The sequence below is a fragment of the Moschus berezovskii genome, chromosome 17, assembly GCF_049115385.1.
Source record: "Moschus berezovskii isolate FMDL1 chromosome 17, NW_MosBer_1.0, whole genome shotgun sequence".
NCBI classification, from domain to species: Eukaryota; Metazoa; Chordata; class Mammalia; order Artiodactyla; family Moschidae; genus Moschus; species Moschus berezovskii.
The window spans coordinates 36,915,409-36,943,141 of NC_142476.1; the positions used below are offsets into that span (position 1 = coordinate 36,915,409).

General features: G+C 37.7%; 1 protein-coding gene across 3 annotated transcripts in view; it reads left to right on the plus strand.

Moving 5' to 3' along the window:
• Positions 1–3,564: 3,564 nt before the first annotated feature.
• Positions 3,565–27,733, plus strand: part of RC3H1 (ring finger and CCCH-type domains 1) — a 76,266-nt gene continuing 52,097 nt past the window's right edge. For 2 of the 3 annotated variants that reach the window (XM_055419210.2, XM_055419209.2), the window contains exon 1: positions 3,565–3,784. The gene's annotated coding sequence lies outside the window, so the exon portion shown is untranslated. The remainder of the gene's footprint in view (positions 3,785–27,733) is intronic. The other variant, XM_055419208.2, reaches the window with a different exon arrangement.

Genomic DNA, 27,733 nt, shown 5'->3' on the forward strand with positions numbered 1-27,733 from the left:
ATGCAGTACTTGGATGCAATCTCAAAAAGGACAGAATGATCTCTGTTCGTTTCCAAGGCAAACCATTCAATATGATAGAAATCCAAGTCTATGCCCCGACCAGTAATGCTGAAGAAGCTGAAGTTGAACAGTTCTATGAGGACCTACAAGACTTTCTAGAACTAACACTCAAAAAAGATGTTCTTTTCATTACAGGGGACTGGAATGCAAAAGTAGGAAGTCAAATGATCCCTGGATTAACAGGCAGATTTGGCCTTGGAGTACAAAACGAAGTAGGTCAAAGGCTGACAGAGTTTTGCCAGGAGAATGCACTGGTCATAGCAAACACCCTCTTCCAACAACACAGGAGAAGACTCTACACATTGACATCACCAGATGATCAACACCGAAATCAGCTGTACTTGAATAGATTTAATTCAAACTCCATTCTCATATCCTCCAATGAGCCATCTGTTGAAAGCTGGTTGTATTTATAATGCCTGCGTACAGATCTAACGCACAGTATTGACATCTGTCCAAAGGTGGGTTCTATGACATTAGAATGACTATTCCCACTAGTTTTTCCTTTCAACTTTCACAGAACTCTATATTTTTATGCAAGAATCATCAAGCTATTTTATACTTTAGCTGTTAACAAGTACTTCTCATTGTATTCTTCCCACTAGATTATTACAGTTCTTTAAGGCAGGGACACATGAATCATTTATCTTTGAATTTTTTTCCTACTCTTCCAGTCCTTCCCACTCTCTAGACCCCCTACTCAATAACATGGCATTTATCTATAACAAAGAGTTGTGTACATATGTGAACTACCTAACTTATAGTAGTCTCTGTTTCAGCTGTTGCAGTAAGTGAGTTCATTTGCAGTAAGTAAGGTTTTATTCTAGCCCTAATACAATAAGCTTCCCTGGTGGCTCAGAGGTTAAAGTGTCTGCCTCCAATGGATCCCTGGGTCAGGAAGATCCCCTGGAGAAGGAAATGGTAACCCACTCCAGTATTCTTTCCTGGAGAATCCCATGGACGAAGAAGCCTACAAGAGTCGGAGGCGACTGAACGGAACGGAATACAATAAGCAATGCTTTAAGTTGACAATTACACATTCCAGATCAATTTTAAGCATATGATAACTTTAAAAAATCACTTAGCATAAACTAAAAAGCATAGCCTATTCTAAATAAATAATCAAAAGAAAAACATTATATAGGCATATCAGAAAACACATTTAAAAGATTTATAAGGCCTTATTCTAATTGATTTGTGTGTGACAAAAAACAGCACTAAATTTTTTTTAGGGTTCATGCTAAGAGCAAAATTGCATTTGGTTACTGTCATCCTTACTTGACTGATCAAGAAACTAAAGACTATAATGCTATATATCTAAAATGGATTTTTAAAGAACATTTGTATACCTTTTGTGTGCCATGTGCTGTGCTAAGCCCTTTACATGAAAATTTACATATAAATTTCACTGGACTAAAACAAATTATATAATTTAAGCATTTAGAAGCTTAAATATAATTTAAATTTCAACATAATTATTTAATCTTATTCATATTAACTCTCAACACCCTAAACATTGGTTACTGTTATTTAACAATAACAGTAAAAATTTTAAACAGCAGCATCAGGGGAAAAAAGTGCTGAATTCACTAGCTAGAATTCTCACAGAGTTAATTTGGGAATAAAATCTAGGATATCTTTTTTTTTTTCCCACTGAATAACCATATTATATGCTATGGGATAAATTATTCTCAGGACTTTATACGTCTACCCTATCTGGGGCGTTCAAAGCATAGAAACTACTTTTTGTAGATTAGTTTTTATTGCAAACACTTGTTTTCTTCAAAGCTGGTCTCTTTTTGCCAAATGTTTGTTTAATTATATCATTAAAATGAATTTTGGGAAGCCCCTGCATTTTAAACTTATTTTTAACCAAAATAAAAATAAATTTAACTTAAAAATCTTACTTTTTAAGGGAACCTTGAAGTGAGTCTACCTGTTGAGGTGTAACTATTAATAGTTTAAATAAACTGTATTATTTAGGTTGACTGTAATGAAAGTTGGCTTACTTGCTTCACCTAAACAGGGAAGTTGGCATGTTTGCCTAGCAACAGCCGCTGAAACCTTCTGTTGTGGAAGGTTCCCTAGGAGTGAGAAGGGAGGAGGAGGAAAAACTGGAGGAACAGATTAATCTGTTTTTCCCAGCAGGAGATGGGAGGACTGGCTGAGAAGGGAAATACTATCCAAAAGATAGCCTTTAGATTAGCACACACCCACCTAATCCCTCCGTTGTAGCTAGAAATTTGCCCTTGGCAAGACTGGGGTAACTATTTACTGGGTTGAAGAGATGGTTACTGATTCAGCCCACTTCAAAGAGACTAAATTCCAATCAGTATAAAGACATCAATAGGTCTTCTAGAAAGAAGCTGAAATCTGAGTAGCAGGAGGGTGTTAGCAACTAAAAAGAACTGTTCTCTGCTCAGAATTTAGGAAGGTGTGTGATATATTATTTACAAATAATATAAAAACACTGGCTGTTACAGTAATTGAATTTATCTCCTTAAAAGCAGAAACTTCTCTAAATATAGTACTTCTCTTGGTATTGGGGATGTATGCAGGGAAGAAAGGACAGGACAGCAAAATCTCTCTTGGCCAGACTGAGGAAAAAACAAAGGAATGATAATGCAGAGGAGTATTAATTGGGTGATTATTTGAGGACCATCTCTCTCTCTATTCTAGATGATTTATTTTGAAATTAGGACTGTATGGTGTAAGAAGAATCCCCATTTCTCTCCTTTCTTAAAAGCAAATGTTTGGTTAAACTGCATGTCTTGAAGGAGTCTCCCATGACCCCAGATGAAAATGGCTTCTTTTCCATAAGGGAGAAGAAACTTTCAATAACCACAAGGTCAGCTTTTAGATCCCAGTTTTTTTCTTCTAAGAGTCAGTTCTTTTCCTGTCCTCCCTCAGATAGCTCTTAATTGGTCACATAGGCCTGGAGAGATGTTTTGAGGCCTTTGGATTGTTCAGCCCTGTTGGGAGGCTGAATTCTTCAGAGACTCTGTAAAAGGAGTGACTAGGGCAAAGCTGGTGTGATCAAGAACCAGGATAAAGCGAGATAAGAACAAATTCTTCTGGGGTGTAGGAGAGACGTGAAAAAAAAAAAACAAGAGTAGACGGACAAGTTGAGAAAGCCAAGGGGCTAGAGGTGAGCGCGGGACCGGCTGGAAACGTCAGAAACTTTCCAATTCACCCTCGCCGTCTGGCCACTTGCCCGCGGGACGCCGAGGCGCTGGGGGACCAGTTCTTCGGCTCGGGGCGTGGGTGCACGCCGGGTTCAGGCGGCTAGCGACGCCACCCTCCCTCCGCGGCGTTGGTGGCGGGTGACTCAGAGCTTTGCTCCCGCGCCCGCCCCGCCCCCTCCGCCTGCCCCGCCCCCGGAAGGAGGAGCCTGGCCCTCGTCTCCGCCCCAGTCGCTGGGGCGGGCCCGAGCCCGAGGAAGAGGAAGGGGACGAGGACAACGAGCGACCGGGCGGAGGAGGAGGAGGAGGAGGAGGAGGAGGAAGAGGAGGCAGACCAACAAGATGGCCCCTGCTGCAGGAGCAGCCTCAGCAGCAGGTGGGGGGCCGGAGGCGGCGCTGGCGGTGGCGGCGGCGGCCGTGGCCCGGCGGCCTGGGACAGAGTCAGAGTCGACGGTGGCTGCGGCGGCGGCGGTGGCTGCCCCGGCGGTGGCGACGGCCGCGGGGACTCGGAGCTGAGAGGAGCTACTGCTCGGACCAGCGCGGTGAGCGAGCGGCAGGCGGCGGCGGCGGCGTGGGGAGCCGGGCGGCCGCGGCCGGGCCTCCGTCGGGAACAATAGGCGGCCGCGGCAGGGCAGGGGATGTCCTCGGCCGCCCTCGGCTCCTCGGCCGTAGCGTCCGCCCGGCCGGCCTCGGGCCCCGCCGGTGGTCCAGGGGCTTGTCAGTGGCCGGCGTCCTTTAGGCCTCAGGCCTCCGCGTGCCGCCGGGAGGGCCTGCAGGGGTGGGTAGGCCGTGGGGAGGTACAGACGTCGCCCTGGACGAGGGGAGGGCGAGGGAGGCTTCGGCCATAGGGAGGGGGCCACCAGGCTGCCCAGCCCCTCTGTTAGTCCGAGGACCTCGGCGGGAGCAGAGAGCGCCCGGGGGATGCTTCTTGGACCCTCAGGCTGCGGGGGTGGAGGAGGTGAAGGCGTCTGTAAACAGGCGCCGCCTCTGCCTCCCCGCACCTCAAGGCTGCTCCTTCTCCCCTACCCGTTAAGCACTCCCCTTCCTTGACCAAGTGGGTTTTACGAAGTCTGTTTGCCTGGAGCTACTGCAGAGCGAGCCCGGTAGTCCTTTTTTCTTCCCGGGGCTCTAGGGCGGTTATGTTTGCAGGTGTTTTTTTTTTTTTTTTTTAATTAAGTGCACAACAGCAAGAAATCTACCAGGTAAAATGTGATTATCGACAAAGGATGGGGAGAAAGAGCTAAAGGCTGTTCCTCTTTAAACATCTCTAGGCATCGGTTCTCTGTAAACATCAATTGTGTTCGCGTCCAGGGTGAGAGCGAAACAAGGGCTCTATTGGAACAGTAAATAATATAACTCTTGACATCCCAGAATAGTCCCAGAAACTGGAAACAAAGCCGCTTACTGGCAACGCGGAGACAAACTGTAATGTTTGAATAGAACTTTTCTTCAAAGGAACCGTTTTAAATTATTAATGTGCCTCATAAGAAGCAACATTAACTAGATAAAATAGACCTAATGAAGCATTTCTTCAGGAGACAGAAGAGGTTCATCTCCAGGCTAGAACTTGTCTTTTTTTTTTTTTAACAATTTTCAGAAAAGTAGAAACAACTGTTCTCTGTTGAATGTTTAGGCTTATCAAGACGCATTATAGTTGTCCTGTGTAGTGATTTCTGAAACGTCAACAATTAACTACTGTTTCTCCTAAACTTAATTTCTCAAGGAAGAAATTATCCAAGTTATTTCTATTTCAGTTTCTACGGCGGTATGGAGACATTTATATTAAAATTGTTTGAATGTGTCCGAAAGACTGCTTTCCACTGTTTAAACATTCACTCTCATGGTCCAAGTCGTTTGCGTTCTTCACAGGACCTGTGCTGTGCAGAGAATATGCCAGTTAATATCTTTTACACAGTTTTAGGGTGAACTTCTAATTAGAATTGTCCATATCTGCTGTAATTTAGAACATTTTCAGATTATATGAAGTTTAATGAGAGGCACTGGTCCTTGGTTCTTCCACAAGAACTCACGGTAAATAGACAAGCAGTTGAATAAACGTGGAGGTTGACTATTTTTTTGTTGTTTAGAATTGAAGCATAATAGATGAATATGAATGACTTTCATTTTATGTCTAGTATAAATAGTGTTGTGGATGTTTTGACTTTTTAGGTAGTGGGGAAAGAACAACTTTCACATGGCTCCTGCTGATGGGAATTTTCTGGGAATACATTTCAAAAGGGACATTTTTTAAGCGTTCAAAGTTATAATTTAATCAGTTTTTTTTTTTTTTTTGCTGAATTTTGTTAGATTGATACAGAGTGCAAGTAATCTCTATATCATAATAATACTTAATCTGACTCTAAACCTATTAGAACAATTGTAGTAATTTAGGATTTTGTAAATTTTAAGTGGTCAGTGTGCTTTGTTGTGAAAACAGATCTTGTGTTAAGGACTAATTTGCCTCATCATCTTCCTGAAAACAAAGATTTTTAAGTATTGATGGTTTTGTGTTTGAAATTAGATGCTGACCCAACAAGCATTGAGGCTAGGTCCCAATTTCTATTCAGTATTGAAAAAGCTCTTGGAGAATTGTGCTTTTGTTTGTGTCAAACTATTTTAAGATGTGATCCCTCAATTGTCATGTCCTCAATATCAATGTTTAGTCTGATTATGTAAGTTCAGATTTTCTCAAGTGATAATTTAAGAATTTCCTCTAAGAAGTTTTGGAACCACAGCTTAAGAATTAGATTTGTATTTTCGAGGTAATATTAAAAGTTACCATATGTTTGATTCATTTGGAGAAATTTGAAAGGCATTTTTTTAATACATTAAAAAATCTAAAATTGCAGTTTTTCAAAGCATATTTGTAAAATAAAAATTTATTCCTCCTAATTTGTCTGTAATATTGGTGGTATTCTCATTTTATATAGGAAGAGTCTGAGTCTAAGGAGAAGCTAAAAGACCACTTAATTAATAGGTGAAAAAGCATACTCAAACCCAAGTCTTGTGACAACTTATTAATAGATGTTTTACTACTGCTACTCCTGCCATATATCCCATGGTTAAATTCGCATCTCCTGTATGACGAATTTCTTTTTTTTTAAACTATGAACTATGTTTTGAAATTTTGTGCTTGCCTTTTGCGCTAATATCCTTTATATTATCATTATTTGTACCCTGCCAGTATTCACTTACAAGTTTGAGAAAGTATTTACTCATGTAAATTACAGAAAAAACACTCATTTTTGGTTTAAGTACATTTGAATGCCATACATATTGAAACTTATACTGTTTACATAGAACAGATTTGTGGTAATGTTGTAATTGTTTCATGGCTTTAATTTGTTAACTAAATTGTGCCCTTGAAATAAATACTTGGGAAGATTTTTAAATGATTTTAGTAACATTCAATGATGTTAAGATCAGGTCAGCTAACATTTTAAGTTCTTCATTTATAATTTGTAAAAACCATAGACCATTTAGAATTCTGCAGCATTTTTTATCTCCAGATATTAGAGCTTGAAATGGAGTTTGGTGGGGCCTAATGAGTCTTTTCTTGCATATATCTTGGATGTGGTTGGTATCCAGTAAAGTGAAGAATAAACTGATAAATGATCCTTGTTTGGTGGACACTTCGGAGCAGGATGTTCCTTGGCAGGGTATGCTGACCTGGTTTAACTTTGGCCCTGTCCATGCTCAGAAGTTCAGGTATTCTTTGAGGTTGTATTGAAGTGGATTTAAATTCTCAGATTGACCTGCATTAAGACAGTCACAGATTTCAAAATCAGCCTGTTGTTAGGATCTACTTTAAGATTATCATCTCTTTTGTTAATCCTAAAGTCTAGACTGTATTTGGACTAGCCACAGAGTTGGACACAACTGAAGCGACTTAGCAGCAGCAGCTGAGGGTATAGCATAATATTAATTTTGTCAATCATTTATATAAAGAAATTTTTCTTAGTCCAAATTTTCTTAATGTTGAGTCTATACATTTTCACGTGTGAAGTTTACTCAGTCTGAAGTGGTGATGTGCTACATCCACAAGACAGCTTTAGCATATTTATTTATATCCAGTGTTGGTCAGATTTGTGCTTGTTTACTTCTTATATTCTTGTTTACTCTTTATGTAATATTGGACATTTCTCATCAGTTCACAGTATTTCTGATTGAGATTTGAGAAAAAAATTTTAGTAAAAATTTTGAGTTCACTTTACATGCACAGTTGAGCTGACTAAAATTGTGTTCTGTCCTAGAGGATTAAATATTGCAAGGTTCATTTATATATTTTTTGAGATTATTTACAAATGTATGTCAGCAGTATTTTGGTGTTTGTCAGGCATTTTAGCGCTGATATCAATACACACCTATTACTGTACATATATGGTGATAATTTAGCTTGTAATGCTTTTTTTCTAAATATCTCCAAGATCTAAATAGCATTTGAATGTGGTAGCAGTGTTTTTGAAGAACTCTAAAATGGTCCATATATTGTAACGTAAGTTTTTTTAAATCGTGGTTTAAATCACATAATATAAAATTAACCGTATTTAACAGTTCAGTGGCAATACATTCACAATGTCGTACAACCACCACCTCTGTCTAATTCCAAAACATTTATCACCCCAAAAGGAAGCTCTTGTACCCATTAAGCAGTTACTCCCCCTCCCCCCTCCCCCAGTCCCTGGCAACCCACCATACTACTTTCTGTCTCTGTGAATTTATCATTAAATCATTTTGAGCCAAGATTGAGCATGAGTGCTATGTATAATTGAAATTGCAAGAAAAGACTTTGTGATATGATTGTTAGGAATCAAAAACTACCTCATTCTTTGTGTTCTTCTCTAAGTACAGTAGGCATGCCTCCAGGGATTCTTTATGGGAGAAAAGTTGGAAGTCACAGCATTTTGAAGTTTTTGTTTTGAAGTTGTATTTAAACTCTCAGATTCATTAGGGTTGTGAGAATTAACTAAATTTTAATGTTCTTTACAATTGTGAGCAATGAATACTTAGTCTGTTGTCTGCAACTTGTTTGCCTTTTGTTTTTTCTTAATATATAGAAGAAACTTGGAATAGTAATAAACAAGAACTTATTTGAATTTACAGTAGAAAATGTTTATCCTTTTGAGTCTAACTTTATGACTTTTATTCAGCTAACATTTGAGGCTATTTGGAGTTAGGATTTGCTTGTTGACTAAATCTTCGAAACCTTGGTCTTGGCACAATACCTAATTTCCTCCAAAAGCATGGACGCTGTTAAACAGAAGCAATTAGTTTGTAAATGTTTGTTGGTCAATTGAGGAAGACAATAAGCAATTTTTTTTCTCTCTGGAATAAAGTATAATAAAGTTGGACTTTCGTAAATTTAGAATTACTGCTGAATTTGAAGCTTCAATTTTAGGCTTTGAAAATACTCTTTTATTCTTTTCCAAAATTCAAAATTAGGTACTTCCCCTAATTAAATTTAAACTTTAATGTTTATGGTGAGAAGTGAAATACAGATTTTATATTATCTGTTAAAGATTTATAATACTTTACAGATACAGAAGCTCTAAGCAGGAAAGTCTGACACTGTTTCCACTGTTACCCCATCTATTTCCCATAAAGTGATGCGACCAGATGCCATGATCTTTGTTTTCTGAATGTTAGCTTCAAGCCAACCCACCTCATTCGACGAGCTGACTCACTGGAAAAGAGTCTGATGCTGGGAAGGATTGGGGGCAGGAGGAGAAGGGGACGACAGAGAATGAGATGGCTGGATGGCATCACCGACTTGATGGACTTGAATTTGAGTGAATTCCGGGATTTGGTGATGGACAGGGAGGCCTGGCGTGCTGTGATTCATGGGGTTGCAAAGAGTCTGACACGACTGAGCGACTGAACTGAACTGAAGCAGGGAAGAAGAATTTAAATTTTGATGCTAATTTCCTCTCTTTTAGGGAAAATTTAATTATTAAATGTAGTTTTAAGAGCAACTTTAAAAGTGATAAAAAAGAATTATATAGATATATTTAGAATTCAATGTAGTAAAATTCCTGCTTTCTTTTCTTCTCTCTTCTTTTTTTTTTTTAAATTATTTATTTATTTGGCTACACCTGGTCTAAGTTGAGGTGTGGGATCTAGTTCCCTGACCAGGGATCAAACTCAAGTCCCCTGCATTGGGAGCGTGGAGTCTTAGCCACTGGACCACCAACAAAGTCCCCTTCTTTTTTTCACTAGTGACTTTTTTTTAGGAAAATGTCAACTCTCTTTGTAAATATTTATGTTTACATATACCTCATTTATATTTGATAGTAACATTTATTAGAAAGCTGGTGTGCTAAATTAATACATTTAATCATAAAAGAACATCTTTAAGTGAGGTTATGTTTAGAGATTATGCTTGAAAATACGGTTTAGTGTAAGATTTGTGAATGAAACACGATCATTATATTCTTAGCTTTATTATAAAACAGTGTATCATCTGGCCAGATCCCAATTTAGAATAAGAAATAGACAAAAAAAACTTTATTAAATATTAATGCACTAAATCATCTATATGAAGGCAACTGGCTTAGAATCTCTCTTGCACTGTGTGTAATTCTGAGAAGTTTGATTATCTGCTTTATAATTTCACAGCAGATTAAAAATGCAAATTAGATGTGGGAGTAGAGGCACTCTAGGTAAGATGGACAGCAGGAAGAGCAGTAAGATAAAAAATCACCTTTATTGTTGTTCAGTCTCTTAAATTGTGTCCGACTGTTTGCAGTCCCATGGACTACCGCACACCAGGCTTCCCTGTCCTTCACTGTCTCCCGGAGTTTGCTCAAACTCATGTCCATTGCATCAGTGATGCTATCTAACCATCTCATCCTCTGCCACCCTCTTCTCCTTTTGCCTTCAGTCTTTCCCAGCATCAAGGTCTTTTCCAGTGAGTCAGCTGTTCCCATTGAAGCTTCAGCATCAGTCCTTCCAGTGAATATTCAGGGTTGATTTTCTTTAGGATTGACTGGTTTGATCTTCTGCAGTCTGAAAGACACTCAAGAATCTTCTCCAGCACCTTGATTTGAAGGCATCAGTTCTTCGGCGCTCAAGCTTCTTTATGGTCCAACTCTCCTATCCATACATGGCTTCTGGAAGAACCATAGCTTTGACTGTACGGACCTTTATCAGCAAAGTGATGTCTCTGCTTTTTAGTGTGCTGTCTAGGTTGGTCATAACTTTCCTTCCAAGGAGCAAATGTCTCTTAATTTCATGGCTGCAGTCACCGTCTCCACTTTTCCCTCTTCTATTTGACATGAAGTAATGGGACTGGGTGCCATGATCTTTGTTTTTTTAATGTTGAGTTTTAAGCTAGCTTTTTCACTCTCCTCTCACCCTCATCAAGAGGCTCTTTAGGTTCTCTTCACTTTCTGCCATTAGACTGGTATCATCTGCATATCTGAAGTTCTTGATATTTCTCCCAGCAATATTGATTCCAGCTTGTATTCATCCAGTCCTACATTATCACATTAGCTTGGGACAATGAAATACAAAGACATTTTAGACTCCTGAGTATATCATTAATTAATTAATTATTCTATTTTGCTGTATAACCTGTTGTTCTTCATGATAGATTCATTTTGGGAAAATTCACTTATGTGTGTGATTTGGGGAATCATAAAACTATATACAACATAGACTTTATTAAAAAAGACTATATTAAAACATAGACTTTGCAGTCAGATGTATCTTAGTTCCCATCTTTTATCATTTAACTGTATAATTCTTTGTCTCTAAAAACAGAAATGGTAATATCTTAAAGGATTGTTTCGAAATTTAAGTGAGTCAACATATCTTTAGTATCGTATGCATTCGATAAATGTTACTTTCTTACTTAAATTTTGTTTAATAAAAATCACTTTAGAAAGATACATTTTCTGCTGTCAAATGTTAGTATTCAACATAAAAATAAACTTTGTGTACTGGTGAAGTTGGTAAAAAATGAAATACCACTCTCATTCTCTTCAACAGCAGTCTTTCATTAATATGAATCTGTGCTGTTTAATACCAGCCACTAGCTACATGTGATTATTTAAATTTAAAATTTTAATGGACTTTCTTATAGAGCAGTTTTAGGTTTATAGAAAAATTGCACTGTGAGTAATGTTTCCATGTATGCCTTTCCCCACAGTTAACTAAAGTCCATAGTTGACAGTTCACGATTTGTATTGTACAGTTCTCTGGGTGAGATTGTCTCTCACTTAGCAATGTACCTTTAAGGTTCTTTCCTGTCTCTCCATGACTTGATAGCTCATTTCTTTTTTTGCTAAATAATGCTCTGTTGTATGGATAAATTTAAATTTTAATTAATTAAAATCAGAATTTAAAATTTAGTTCCTCAGTCGCACCAGCCACATTTCAAGGGTTCAGTGGCTACATGTGGCTCAGTTCAGTTCAGTCGCTCAGTTGTGTCTGATTCTTTGTGACCCCATGGACTGCAGTATGCCTGGCTTCCCTGTCCATCACTACATGTAGCTACATGTGCCTAGTGGCTGCTGCTGCTGCTAAGTCGCTTCAGTCGTCTCCGACTCTGTGCGACCCCATAGACGGCAGCCCACCAGGCTCCCCCGTCCCTAGGATGCTACTATATTGGAAAATGCAGATATAGCACATTTCCATCATCTCAAGAAGTTCTACGGAGAAGGCAATGGCAAGCCACTCCAGTACTCTTGCCTAGAAAATCCCATGGACGGAGGAACCTGGTAGGATGCAGTCCATGGGGTCGCTAAGGGTTGGACACGACTGAGCGACTTCACTTTCACTTTTCACTTTCACACATTGGAGAAGGAAATGGCAACCCACTCCAGTGTTCTTGCCTGGAGAATCCCAGGGACAGGGGAGCCTGGTGGGCTTCCGTCTATGGGGTCACACAGAGTCGGACACGACTGAAGTGACAGCAGCAGCAGCAGCAAGAAGCTCTATTGAAGGATGCTGATACCAATCAAAGACTGATTCTCCATTTACATTTACTCTCACAGAGAATTTACCTATTGGCACAGCCTCAGTTTGTTATTAAGCCTACATTTTCAGTGCTTTGGCTTGTGCTGCCCGCAGTCCTAAACTTAACATAATTTAAAATTCTTTACTCCCCCAAAGAATCAACCTTTCCAGATGCTGTCCATTATAATGTGGTTTCCTATCAGGGCATCATCTTTTACTACACTCTTCTTGTCCCTAAAATCTAGAGTCATCTTTTTCTTTATTTTTTCTCTACACCTTTTGAATATTTATCAAAGGTAAACATGTCTCAGAGCTAATAACTGGCAGAGATTAGATCAGAATCTAGAACTCCTTTTTCTAGTTATCTCTGGGGATTTCCACTAGTTGGGGTTGCTTTTACAATTTTAAAGTTGCAGTCATGTTTGAAGAGTTTATTGGGGACTGTGATTTATATCAAAACTGTAGAGGTTATAGCTATAAATTTAATAAATAGTGATGTACTAATTCTTTTAAAACTAACTTGAAAATGAAGAAATTTATCTTATTTCACTGATTCTTCTCTATAATTCGGTTATGATGGAAAAATTTTTTTGCTCTGTGTGTGACCCACTTTGCCTAATAAAAATTAATTTCCTGTACTAATATGAATTGGCTGATAAGAGTGAATATAATTTTAACTGAATATTGTTGCCATCCAAAATTCTCTTTTGGTGTAGTTTATATTCTATTCAAATACATTGTAACATCCAGTTTGGTTACCACATGAACTTGTATCTTCTTAAACATTCTTCAGATTATCATGTTCAAGTTTCCAGGGCTTGAAAAATGGAAAGCCTTGTGTCAGTCTCTTTTGCTTTTCTTTTGGGGTAAGCTGTACCTCTGCTTTTGCGGAAAATAGCCATACTGTGTATGTTCTTGATTTGACCTTCACTGTACACTGGTTATGCTCGCTCAAAAGTTCATTTTTGTGGAGACATTCTGTTAAAGAGTAGTAGTCTTGCATGTTTAAGTACTGTATTTAAAAAAAAAAAAAAGCCTGAATTTTCACCTTCATTTTGAAATGCTTTCCCTGTAATTACTGCTCTTAAAACCCATGTTTTATATGTCAGTTTTTACGTTAATTACTGTTTTGATTAAAATTGTCACTCTTTGCTTGAATCTAGCCTCTCTTTAAATTTTTTAAAAACTTTTTTAAAATGTAAGGCTCTTCATATATTTAGAAAAGTTGAGTTACGAGTTGCCTGAGTTAAGTTTTTCAGAAATGGCATTTTACTATGTAAGTCTGCAGTTGATAAAATCTACTCATAAGGGCACAAAAGTTCCTTTCAGTTTATTCTCTTTCTCCTGCTTTAGAAAGGAGAGGAGGAGGGAGAGAGGGTTTTTTGAATAAGAAAATCCTTAGGATAGAAAATGTTACAAATCTCTTTAAAAGCATTTAAGAGTAACTTAGAATATCACAAAGCTTAGAATAGATAATCTCATGAAAACACCTTTAAATACTGAAGCTGCAGCACCTATTTCCCTAATGATTGACATGCATTATTAGTTAATTCACTGTATTCAGAGTATTAAAACTTTAAGCATCTTCACAGCTGTATAATGACAAAATGATAAGTGGCAGAGGAAAAGGAAGGGGCGGGAGCAAAGTCCTCTATCAGTTGAATCTCCATTTTTGAGAGATTTCAAATTCAGTTACTGACTTTTTAAATTATTCTTTTTTGTTTTAAAAAGACTTTGGTTGTTTTTGTTTGTTTTTAGAGCAGTTTTAGGTTCACAGTAAAATTGAGAAGGTACCAAGTTTTCCCCAACACATGCATAGCCACCCTTATTATCAACATTCACCACCGGAGTGATACCTTGATTATAATTGATGAACTTAAAATTGATGTTTAAGTCTATAGTTTATATTAGGGTTAGGGTTCATAGTTTATATTAGGGTTAGGGTTCACTCTTGGTGTTGTACATTCTATGGATTTGTACAATATGCGTTCTTCTTTCATTTAGTAATATGCATTTAAGTTTCTTCCATGTCTCTTCATGGCTTGGTAGTTCATTTATTTATTTTTTTTTAGAACTGAATAATATTCCATTTTCTGATTGTACCACAGTTATTTATCCATTCACTGGTGGACGTCTTGGTTGGTTGCTTCCAAGTTTTGCAATTATGAATAAAGCTGCTGTAAATATCCACATGCAGGTTTTAGTGTGGATACAAATTTTCAGCTCCTTTGGGTAAATATCAAGGAGAGTGATTGCTGGATTGTATGCTAAGAATATGTTTAGTTTTGTAAGAAACTGCCAAATTGTCTTCCAAGTTAATTGGCCCATTTTGCCTTCCTATCCACAATGAATTAGAGTTCCTGTTGGCCCCACGTCTCTGTCAACATTTGATGTTGTCTGTGTTCCAGATTTTGGCCATTCTAATAGTGTGTAGTGGTGTTTTATTGTTTTAATTTGCATTCCCTGATAACATATGATGTGAAGTATCTTTTCATGTTTCTGTGGAATCTAATATTGTATAGCTGGAGTCACACAATATATAGTCTTTTCAGATTAGCTTCTTTATCCTTAACTTTTTAATCTGTTCCTTCAGTTTTAGCTTTACCTCATTTATAGATATTTTAAAGAATGTGATTAATTTTGGAGGTATACTGTCTTCTAAATATTAAGTACCAGCATTAAAAAAATAGAACCAATATGATATATTCTGCACTCTTACCTTTCATGTGACTTGTCCAGCACTATCTTTAGAAATATGAAACATGCTACAATCAGGTAGTGATATTTTCAATCATTTAAAAATTATTGAGCAAATATGTGCCATACAGCAGCTTTCCCCGTGGCTCTGTGGTAAAGAACCTGCCTGTCATTAGAAGACATGGAGATGTGGGTTTAATCCGTGGGTTGGGAAGATCCCCTGGTGGAGGAAATGGCAACCCATTCCAATATTCTTGCTTGGAAAATTCCATGGACAGAGAAGTCTGGTGGCCTACAGTCCATGGGGTCACAAAGAGACACAACTAAACAACAATTAAATGGCATACTGCAGTATGCAACAATATGGATTTTCTCTTATAGATAAAGTTTAGACTGTATTGGAGCCATCAGAGGGGCAACCTAATATACACTGGGCTTTAAAGAGATTTCTTGAGTTTCCCAAATTGAATGAGACTTAAAGGGTGAATAGGGGTTTAACATCCCTGACTTATTTCAGCCAGATAAGACCTAGAGTGAAAAAGCATATGTTGTGTATGGGAAATCTCCATACTTGTTGCTAAAATATAAAACCTGAGGCAGATGGTGATGAAAAATAAAGCTAGAGAGGTAGGTAGGGGCCACATCCCAGGGATCTTGTATGACATATTCAAGCAGTTGGGATCAATTCTGCTAAGGAACCATCAAAGAGTTGTTTTTGTTTTTGTTTTAATGTTTGAGGTACAAAACACACCCACTAATGGGCAGAAATCATAGGTGTACATCTTGATGACTTTTTACGTATGTACACTTGTGTAACCACCATCCAGATCAAGATACTCGGTGTTTCTGGCACCCAAGAATTCTTTCTACTCCCCAGTGTTTCCCAACTTTCCCAAGAGTAAATTCTCACTTCTAGCACCATAGTCTGTTTTGCTTCAAAATCGTACATCGTGTATTCTTTTTGCTCCTTCTATAAACTGAATCCCGCAGAAGGTGCTATTTTGTATCTGGCTTTGTTGATTGTAGTATCTCTGAAATTTGGCCATGTTATATTTAACAGTAGATCAGTTGTTCTATTTTTATTTTTGCTGTATAGTATTCCATTGTGTGAAATTGTCACAGTTTATCCACTCTAGTGTTTATGAACATTTGGATTGTTTACAGTCTTTTTTGGCATTTTATGAGTAAAGCTGTTATGAACATTATTGCATACGTTTTTTGGTAACCATATGTAGTCATTCCTCTGGCAGTGAAATTTGGGAGTCATTAGTAGGCTTTTGTTTAGTCTCAGAGGATACTGCCAGTTTTCCAAATGTACCAGTTCGCACTGCTAGCAGCATTGTATGAGAATTTTGCATGCTCATATAGTCTTTAATACATGGTATTGTCAGTTAATTTTTTTTTAGCCATTCTGCTAAAGTTTCTCATTGCCATTTTACTTTAAACTCCCCTCGTGATGACTCTTTAATAAGTATCTTATACACTTATTGGCCATTTTGATATCCTCTTGTGGAAGAGGATCTTTCAAGTTATTGTCCTTTTTATTGCTTTTTTTTTTGGTCATAGAAGAAAACCATAAGTGAATGACCAGCTGCTGTGAGGAGGGTGAAGGAAGACAAAGCTGGAGACAGATCACTTAGAAGGTTATTGTGTGAGTGAGACTATATGTATCCTGTATGAGAGCAGGGACTTTGTTTCACTCAGGAACTACATCTTCAGATCCTAAGACACTGTGTGGCACATGGTCAGTGCTCAGTAAGTAATTTTTGAATGAGTGAATGAATACAGCCTTCAGTCATGGAAGGAGAGATAGAAAGGAAGATACAGATGTAAGAGATAATATAAATTTTTTCATGAAGGTAGAAGAGGATGGAATCTAGGATGCTTACCAGATTACTAGGTGTGTACATTCAGTGTCAAGTTGTGTAGTGAGGTAACTAAAGAAACAAAGGGTACAGAACGAATTACCAGTTTAAAAAGAATAGGGACAAGTTAATTACCATGTGACCTTGTGCATATTACCTAACATTTGTGCTCAGTTTCTTCAAGTTGTAATATTAAGATATAATGGTATCTGATATCTAGTAGGATCATTGTGAGGACTAGGTGAGATAATGCATGTAAAATTTAGAATAATGCCTGGCACATAAAATATACTCTAAAACGATGAGAGATAGAAACAAAACAAAAATCCCTGTCTTCATGGAACTTAAATTTTACAGTTCCACACTGTAGCAAAATAAGAGAAACAGCACATTGAATGGTGAGAAGTATTTTGAAGAAAAATTAATCAGGAATGAGATGGGAAGCACAGATTGTGGTGGTAGTATGATTAGGGTTGAGGGGTCCATTTTTAAAAAGGTGATCTATGGTTCTCCCTAAGGGAATTCACATAGTAATATGTGTAGGGAAATAGGGAGAAAGTTCAGGATTGGGAGAGGGGCAAATTGTTTGTAATTTAAGATAAGAAAGGAGACCCCTGTTTTATGAAAGAATAGAGTGTAAAATCAGATTTGTTTATTGTATATAACCCACAGCGGTTTGGCGTATCCCATCCCTTTATCCTCTGTTCCTGTTGCACACACTACACAGACCTAAGCACAGATTTATTTACTCAGAGATCATTGTTACCTGTTTTGGAGGAAATGTTTGTGTTTAATTCTGATATAGTAGTAACAAATCAGTAGATTTTCTAACAGTAGCTACTAGGGAACAGCAAAATATCTTTTTACAATTCATATGCCTTTTTCAAACCACTTGATATATGTAAATAAGATACATTGTAGCTGTAGACTTCTGGGTTTGGACTTCATGTAGCAATTGGTTCATTCTTTTAAACTCTTCAAAATAAAAGTTTGCCTGAGATTCACAGTCTAGAAATAGTTCTAAAGTGGAAAATGAATCTATACTTATTTTTTTTTTAAAGCATTCTTTTTCAAGTATGTGCAGTTGAATATCCTTGTGACTTTGTGTTCTGGAAATAGTTTGAATTCTTTCAGGCATATTTCACTAAAATAAACATTGTGATAAAGATGTCCTTAGGCCTTGGCCAGTAGATTATGGGGACATTTTAATAATACTAATGTTATTGTTACGTTTTGCTATTATTAAATAGGTTGTATCTTTAACACAAAGATTCCCTAGGTCAGAGTATACACTAAGTATCACCCACCCATTGCAAAAGAAGCACATTGCATTTGAAGCTTACCTATTCTGAATACATCTGCCTGTTTTTTCTTTGCTGCCCAGTTCTAGACTCAGTCAGAGCCCGATGGTAACTATGAAATTCCATAAGGAAGTCTAGGACACAAGCTCCCTCAGGAAAAAAAAGTAGAAACAAGTAAAAGTAAAGGCCTAGGGCTACTAGTGTGACACACGTGCTGCTTTGTTTTCTTGAGTAAAGAGGGAACTCTTTGTTCTCCAGTTTCATTGTTTGATACCTGGTATTTTCCTTCTGGTTCAGCACTAGAAATTTGCTTCATTCAAAATCCAAATATCATCAGTGCTCCAAAAATGAGTTCATGAAGGTTTGCTTTCCAATTGTAGTTCAACAGGAATGTTTTCTAACAGTTTAGTAATGTAAATGTAGGAAAAACAATCTTAACAAATAGGTTGAATGAAAGAAGCCAAAAAGGAAAACACATGCTGATGACTTCATTACATAGAATTTTAAAATAGTTATAATTAATCTACAATATTAGAAGTTAGAATAGCAGTGGCCTCTAACAAGAATAAAGAGATAATGATTGAGAAGGGTAGTGAGGGGCTTTGTGGGAAGGGCGGGGTTATACAGGTGTGCTCACTTTGATAATTCATTGAGCTGAACACTCTGTCTGTATACCTTTTATGTATGTATGTTATATTTCAATATATTAAGTATCTTAAAATATTTATAAAATTAAAATTCACTTTGTGTTTTAGTCCCCTGATTTTTCCTCAGTGAAAAATTCTAATAAAACGCTTTGTGGTTCTCTTCCAAAGAAATAATAGAAGTTGCTGTAACCTGATCAGAAGGTTGTTGGAGGATTAAATGAGATGGTTTGTAAGTGCTTAGCACCCAGATCCCACCCCTGCCACACACAGTTTTTGGATAGAGGGGGAAAAGATTCAGGGAGTACGTAAAGGTAGTTAGAGGTAGGTGAAAGCAAGTATAGCTTGCTGAAGATGACTAAGGTGATGCTGGTAAGAAAGGTTAGGCCTTTAGATTGTACCAGTGAAGACTAATAACACCTAACATGGGAGTATTTGAATCACTTTCAATAAGAGTTAATAATGCTGCTCTGGCACATCAACATGGAGGACTGTTACATAGATGACAATTTAAGTGTATTAGGTTGGAATAGAATACAAAGGTTCAGATAGGTTTAAATTAAGCCTAAGTAGTACATATTGTTAAGTCTAAGGATTTGTTGTTCATGCTGTGTTTTGAAAGTATCACCATTTTGGTACGCTTGAGTGCTCTTCCCCACATTTACTGATAATTTATGCTGCAAGAATAAGAAGCTAAATTTAGGCATGTGTTTGTGAAGGTACTTAAATATATTGGTAATTTTTAGGCTCTATACAAAGAAGAGATTCACTTTATTAAAAGTTTGTAATTCAGTTGAGGGAACCTTTTAGATTCTAGTATGAATAATATATGGGCTTCCCTGGTGGCTCAGCTGGTAAAGAATCTGGGTTTGATCCCTGGGTTGGGAAGATCCCCTGGAGACGGGAAAGGCTACCCACTCCAGTATTCTGGCCTGGAGAATTCCATGGACTATTCCATAGGATCTCAAAGAGTCGGACACGACTGGGCGACTATATTGGTAATTTTTAGGCCTTATAAAAAGAAGAGATTCAGTTTATTAAAAGTTTGTAATTCAGTTGAGGGAACCTTTTAGATTCTAGTATGAATATTATATTCAGTATTACTGTTCTCTCAAAAGGCTGTAGTGAAATTTATAAATATAAAATTGTGTCTTGACTATATAAACAATCAGATAATCTATTGCTGAGTAACAAACCACTCCAAAATTTAGAGTGGCTTAAAACAGCAACTGATCCCATCACTTCATGGGAAATAGATGGGGAAACAGTGGAAATAGTGTCAGACTTTATTTTTGAGGGCTCCAAAATCACTGCAGATGCAGATTGCAGCCATGAAATTAAAAGATGCTTACTCCTTGGAAGGAAAGTTATGACCAATCTAGATAGCATATTAAAAAGCAGAGACATTACTTTGCCAACCAAGTTCCGTCTAGTCAAGGCTATGGTTTTTCCCGTGGTCATGTATGGATGTGAGAGTTGGACTGTGAAGAAAGCCGATAGCCGAAGAATTGATGCTTTTGAACTGTGGTGCTGGAGAAGACTCTTGAGAGTCCCTTGGACTGCAAGGAGATCCAACCAGTCCATTCTAAAGGAGATCAGTCCTGGGTGTCCATTGGAAGGACTGATGCTAAAGCTGAAACTGCAATACTTTGGCCACCTCAAGCGACGAGTTGACTCATTGGAAAAGACTCTGATGCTGGGAGGGATTGGGGGCAGGAGGAGAAGGGGACGACAGAGAATGAGATGGCTGGATGGCATCACCAGCTCGATGGACATGAGTTTGAGTGAACTCTGGGAGTTGGTGATGGACAGGGAGGCCTGGTGTGCTGTGATTCATGGGATCGCAAAGAGTCGGTCACGACTCGGTGACTGAACTGAACTGAAAACAGCAGCTATTTGCTTATAATTGTAAGTTAGTGCTTGGAGCTAGGTTAGCTTCAGCTGGTTCTGCTGCTGGTCTCTGAGGTTAGTCATGAAGCTTCAGTCATCTGGCAGCTAAAACTGGGGCTGATTGTTCTAGGGGTCTGAGCTGGGACAATTTTTCTCTAATCTGTTGGTCTCATCTTAGGTCTAGCTCAAGTCCCCTCACATAGTGGCACCATGTTCCAAGAGAGCAAGAGTGGAAAGTTGCAAGATTTCTTGAGGTTTATGTTCTGTCTGGAGCTCTACAAACATCACTAATGCTGTATTCAACTACAGTTTTCAAAGTAAGCCAAGTCACCCAGATTCAAAGTGGGGAAAGAGATTCTCTTTCTTCATAGAAAGAACAGCAAAGTCAAATTACAAAGTGGTGTAGCTAAAGGGTTGGGAGGAACTGTGGCCATCTTTGCAGACTGTCACAGTATACGATTAAAAAACCTAAGGGAAAAGTTTTTTAAGAGTAAAGTTAGATAAACCAGGTTGGAATCTCAACCCTTGGTGGCTGTGAGATCTTAAGAACATTGCGTAACTTTTCTGAGCCCTGATTTTCTCAAAGTTGTAATAATATTTTGCAAGGGTATTATGAGGATTAACTTAAAAACTTGAAGTTTTTAGAATATTTTGACCCATCATATTATTATTTTAGAACTTGTCATTCTTTAAATTTCCATTTGCTTATGTTGTTGTTTAGTTGCTAAATCATGTCCAACTCTTTGCAGCCCCATGGACTGCAGCATGCCAGATTTCCCAGTCCTTCACTATCTCCTGGAGTTTGCTCTAATTCATGTCCATTGAGTCAGTGATGCTATCTTATCCTCTGCCGCCGCCTTCTTTTGCCTCCAGTCTTTCTCAGCATCTGGATCTTTACCAATGAATCAGATTACAAGGCCAAAGTATTGGCGCATCAACTTCAGCATCAGTCCTTCCAGTGAATATTCAAGATTGATTTCCTTTAGGATTGACTGGTTTGATCTCCAGTCCATTTGATCTCCAGTCCATGGGACTCTTAAGAGTCCAGCACCATAGTTCAAAAGCATCACTTCTTCGGCTGTCAGTCTTCTTTAGGGTCCAACTCTCACATCTGTACATGACTACTGGAAAAGCTGTAGCTTTGATTTTATAGATCTTGTAAGCAAAGAGATGTCTTTGCTTTTTACTATGCTGTCTGGGTTAGTCATATTGCTCACTTATTACCTGAACCTGTAATAATCTCCTTCAAAGATAGGAATGCAAGCATCAGTTCAGTTCAGTCGCTCAGTCGTGTCCAACACTTTGCGACCCCATGAATCACAACACACCAGGCCTCCCTGTCCATCACCAACTCCCGGAGTTCACTCAAACTCATGTCCATCGAGTCGGTGATGCCAACCAGGCATCTCATTCTCTGTCGTCCCCTTCTCCTCCTGCCCCCAATCCCTCCCAGCATCAGAGTTTTTTCCAATGAGTCAGCTCTTAGCATGAGGGGGCCAAAGTATTGGAGTTTCAGCTTTAGTATCAGTCCTTCCAATGGACACCCAGGACTGATCTCCTTTAGAATGGACAGGTTGGATCTCCTTGCAGTCCAAGGGACTCTCAAGAGTCTTCTCCAGCACCACAGTTCAAAAGCATCAATTCTTCGGCGATCGGCTTTCTTCACAGTCCAACTCTCACATCCATACATGACCACAGGAAAAACCATAGCCTTGACTAGGTGGACCTTGGTTGGCAAAGTAATGTCTCTGCTTTTTAATGTGCTATCTAGGTTGGTCATAACTTTCCTTCCAAGGAATAAGCGTCTTTTAATTTCATGGCTGCAATCTGCATCTGCAGTGATTTCGGAGCCCCCCAAAATAAACTCTTGACACTGTTTCCACTGTTTCCCCATCTATTTCCCATGAAGTGATGGGACCAAATGCCATGATGTTAGTTTTCTGAACGTTGAGCTTCAAGCCAACTTTTTCACTGTCCTCTTTCACTTTCATCAAGGGTCTCTTTAGTTCCTCTTCACTTTCTGCCATAAGGGTGGTGTCATCTGCATATCTGAGGTTATTGATATTTCTCCCAGCAATCTTGATTCCAGCTTGTGCTTCTTCCAGCCCAGCGTTCCTCATGATGTACTCTGCATATAAGTTAAATAAGCAAGGTGACAATATACAGCCTTGACGTACTCCTTTTCCTATTTGGAACCAGTCTGTTGTTCCATGTCCAATGCTAACTGTTGCTTCCTGAACTACATAGAGGTTTCTCAAGAGGCAGGTCAGGTGGTCTGGTATTCCCATCTCTTTCAGAATTTTCCACAGTTTATTTTGATCCACACAGTCAAAGGGCTTTGGCATAGTCAGTAAAGCAGAAATAGATGTTTTTCTGGAACTCTCTTGCTTTCTCCATGATCCAGCAGATGTTGACAATTTGATCTCTGGTGCCTCTGCCTTTTCTAAAACCAGCTTGAACATCTGGAAGTTCACAGTTCACGTATTGCTGAAGCCTGTCTTGAAGAATTTTGAGCATGACTTTACTAGCGTGTGAGATGAGTGCAACTGTGCGGTAGTTTGAGCATTCTTTGGCATTGCCTTTCTTTGGGATTGGAATGAAAACTGACCTTTTCCAGTCCTGTGGCCACTGCTGAGTTTTCCACATTTGCTGGCATATTGAGTGCAGCACTTTCACAGCATCATCTTTCAGGATTTGAAATAGCTCAGTTGGAATTCCATCACCTCCAGTAGCTTTGTTCGTAGTGATGCTTTCTAAGGCCCACTTGACTTCACATTCCAAGATGTCTAGCTCTAAGTGAGTGATCACACCATCGTGATTATCTTGGTCGTGAAGATCTTTTTTGTACATTTCTTCTGTGTATTTTTACCACCTCTTCTTAATATCTTCTGCTTCTGTTAGGTCCATACCATTTCTGTCCTTTATCGAGCCCATCTTTGCATGAAATGTTCCCTTGTTATCTCTAATTTTCTTGAAGAGATCTCTTGTCTTTCCTGTTCAGTTGTTTTCCTCTATTTCTTCTCCCAGAGACCCTCTGAAAGATACAGTTGAGAATTTTTTCCTCTATTATTTGCTAGCTTTGATGTTAAGACTCAATTGCTTACAAATTGTCTGCTTAAAATAATCAAACAAAAACCTCGATTTTATATTTGGGTACATCAGCCTTGAAGTGTCTCTCTACCTCCCTCTTCCAAGTTGAAATGTGTATATTCAAAGTTTTTAATGTCTTTTGTTTATAAATTTCTCTTTTGTAGTATTTAAGGAAGAAATCATATAAAATTGACATTACTTGACAGTATTAAATTCTGAACTTATATTTTGGCTGCAGAGAATTTGTCATCATGTTGCTGGTGTTAGATATCTTTTTCCCCCAATGTCTTAAGGTGGGAATGTAAGATTATTGTTTTGAGACTTTCTTCTTTTTTAATATGGACACTTAAAGCTATAAAGCTATTAATATCCATCTAAGCCTTACTTTAGATGCACCTCATGAATTTTGGTATGGTGTGTCTTCATTTTCATTCATTTCAAAATATTTTCTAATTTCCCTTTTGATTTCTTCTTTGACTTATTGGTTATTTATCAGTATGTTGTTTAATTTCCCTATATTTGTGAGTTTAAGTTTTTTTCTGTTGGTAATTTCATTCCATTGTATGCAGAGACTATAATGTTTATGATTTCAATCCTTTTAAGCTTCCTGAGACTTGTTTTATCATCTAGCATGTGGTCTATCTTGGAGAGTGTTTCATAAGCATAAACACTTAAAGAATTCTGTTGTCTTGAGCATTCTATGGATGTCTTTTAAGTCTAGTTGATTTATAGTGTTATTCAAGTCTTATCTATCCTAGTTTATCTGTACATGATACTTTGGATAGTAAAGCCCTAGGTTTCTTCTCTTTAATTCAGTTGACTTTCTGTTGGTGAAAGCATAAATATTCCAGCTTGGTATGTTTGCTATTGTATATTAGCTGGCTTCTTCTGTATTAAAACCATAGAGAAGATATCAAGAAAGGGGACGGGGGTAAGCCAAGACATTCTCTGATTTTAAAGAACCTTCTATTGAGGATACTTTTAACATGGACTTAAGAAATTGTCACAACAATCCAGGTAAGAGATGTTGGCAGCCTAAAGTAAGGATTTAAGAATGGATGGAAAGGTTTCAAAAAACACTGAGGAAATAAAATGAATGGGACATGATGATTGTTAGCTGAGGGGAGAGCAGGTTTGAGGAAAAGTGAATAGTGAAGGATGATTTCTCATGCTTCTCTCAACCGGTAAGTCACTTCATCATTAACATAGGGAACAAAAGATTTGGTATGGTTGAGATAGTTTGAGACCCCAGTTGGCCATGGGTGACTAGTAGTCAACTGGTTATATGATGCTGGCACTCAGAAGAGTGGCTTGAAATTTTGGAAGTCATAAGCATCCAGTTGGTTTCAAAAGGTGAAAGTAGATGAAATCACTCAGGGAAATTTTGTAGACAGGAGAATTGAGGAAAGAATTCTGAAGAACTGCATATATGGGTGGAGGGCAAGGATGCGCAGAGAAGGAGAAGCCCTCAAAAGGGACGTGTAAGGAGTGGCCTGCTAATTAGTGTGCCATTATAGAAGCCCAAAAGGGTGCATTTGCAGGAGAGTCTGGTTAACATTACTAAACATTACTAAACACATAGAAAGAAGATAAGGATTGAGATGTGACTGTTGGATTTCATAAGATTGTTGATACATTAATAGTGGTTGGGATAAAGTGATAGTTTGAAACTGAAAGGTGAGCGAGAAGAGAATAGAGACCAGAAGATAGGCACAGGGTTTGAGTTAATTTTTTTTTTTTACTTATAACATTGTGGAGATAGAAGTAAATTTTTTTTTTTTTACCTCCTTTTCACAAAGATTTAAACTTAAATGCTTCCATATAAGCAAGGAAAGAACTAATACATTAGAATACATTGAAGAAACAGTATTAGTGTTGTGCCTTAAAATGTCTCAATTTCATTGAATTCCTCAGGAGTTTTATAAATTAGTATTTAACAATCTGGGATATAAATTTATGAGGCACAGTTTTTTTTTTTTATAGTGAACATTTTCCCTTACATTCAAGATTATTGAGGACTTGCCAATCAGATTTGTCATTGTGTCTCAAAATAACTTCTGGGGACAGGAGGAGTAAACTTCCTTTTTAAAAAGGAGCCATTATTTTAGCAGGAGGACAGATTTCAAAAGATAAGTGAGTTATCTTTATGGCTTAAAAAAGAGTCTTAATTAAGGAGACTTCAGTTTTTTTTTCTTTCTTTAAGCTTATTTTCTTATTTTTCTTTTTTTAAAGATATTTAATTTTTAAAGTAAAAAGAATTAATGTACAAAAAGGGCTCAAAACAGTTTCTGTGCATTGTTCTTGGTGTTGGTTTTGTTGTTTTTTAGGAAGTGTTATTATTAAGAAGACATCAATGTTCACAAAGAAAACAAGTTTCAGACATCTATAATTAATTTGAAAGCAGTTAACAAGATAACAGATCAACCAAAATGCATTGACATTTTCCAAAATATGTCTGACTTTGGTTATTCTCATTATTCTTTGATGTTTGGGCCACCGTTAAATGGTGAGGACATATGTACATACAGCATATGTAATCTTCAGCAGAATATTAATGCAAACTAAAAAATGTAACTCTTTGATGTTTTGCTATGACAGATAAGTTTCCCTGCCTACTGCCTCACAGCTCCTTTAAGATGATGCTTTTGACTTTGGCCTTTTTATTTCACCACCTCTTTAATAACTCTAATGACCTCTTGTGGAACACATTTTACACACAGTATAGAACTTTGCTGTATAGAATAGAAACCTGAAGCTTCAGATTTTATGCCCAAATTTAGTGGCTGTCCTTCACTTGCAGTGTTTCAGCTTGCTCAGGCAACTTCTCTGTGAATGGCTTTACCCTTCCTTACTATTTCTTCATCTAAATTTGGCTTTACATTGGAAGTAGAAGTGTTTGTTTTTGTCCCTCTGAACACTGGGAAAATAAGCCACCTAAATTAGCCCGTTGCAGCTTTCTTGACCCTTTTAATCAAGTTCTATTTTCTAGGACTGTTCCTCCTCTTAAGTCAGAAGCCCTTCTCTCTATAGCGGTCCTAAGAATTTGTCTATATTTGCACTAACGTTAGTATATTAAGTTATTTATATCTGGGATGTTGTGTACAATATAAAGGTATAATTCAGTTTGTTTATTTTGGGAAGAAGTATTTTTACAGTCAAAATTGGGTCTTCACAGGGTGTTATTGCTGGAGAAACCTTGAGCCTTCAGAAATCTCACACATAAATTCACATTAATTTATATGTGAATTAATTAATATTCTGCTGAGAATTATAACACTGTGTGGTATTATACTAAACCTTTATTTATTCTTTTTGTTTTTCTTTTCTGCTGTTACCATCACTTTTCAAGATAGTTAAAAATTTTCTCTGATGTTGCCCTGTTTATTGGTTGCTATGGAAATGTCCCAGGCAAATGGCAAATTAAGGCCAAAAATAATAATTAGACTCATCTCATGGGGTAGGGTGTGGTGGAAGGAGATCCAGGATTTTCTTCTTACAGACAATAAGGTTTTGTTCATTTGATGTAATATCTTGCTCTAGGTAACTTACGCTGTGAATTCACATAAGAACTGAGTTTTAATCTCAACTTGACAATTTATTAGCTTTGGGCAAGTAATTTAATGCTGCTGAAGATCAAGAGTTACCTATAAAATGGGTATAATAATGCTTCTGAAGAGTGACTAGGCCAGAATAGATACTTGAGGAATTTTGATTTTCTTATTTCTCCCCCTAAATCAGACACACATAAAATGAACCTTAATAGAGGAGATGGTAATAACTTTTTAACAATTTTTTAAATGTCAGTTTGTGATATATTTAAATGAAATCTTCAAAGCAGTATAATTTAGCTATTTATTTAATTTAGCTATTCCCTTGTAGCTCATTCAGTAAAGAATCTGCCTGCAATTCAGGAGACCTGGGTTCAATTCCCTGGTCAGGAAGATTCCCTGGAGAAGGAAATGGCAACCCACTCCAGTATTCTTGCCTGGAGAATCCCATGGACAGAGGAATCTGGCAGGCTACAGTCCATGACATCCCAAGAGTCA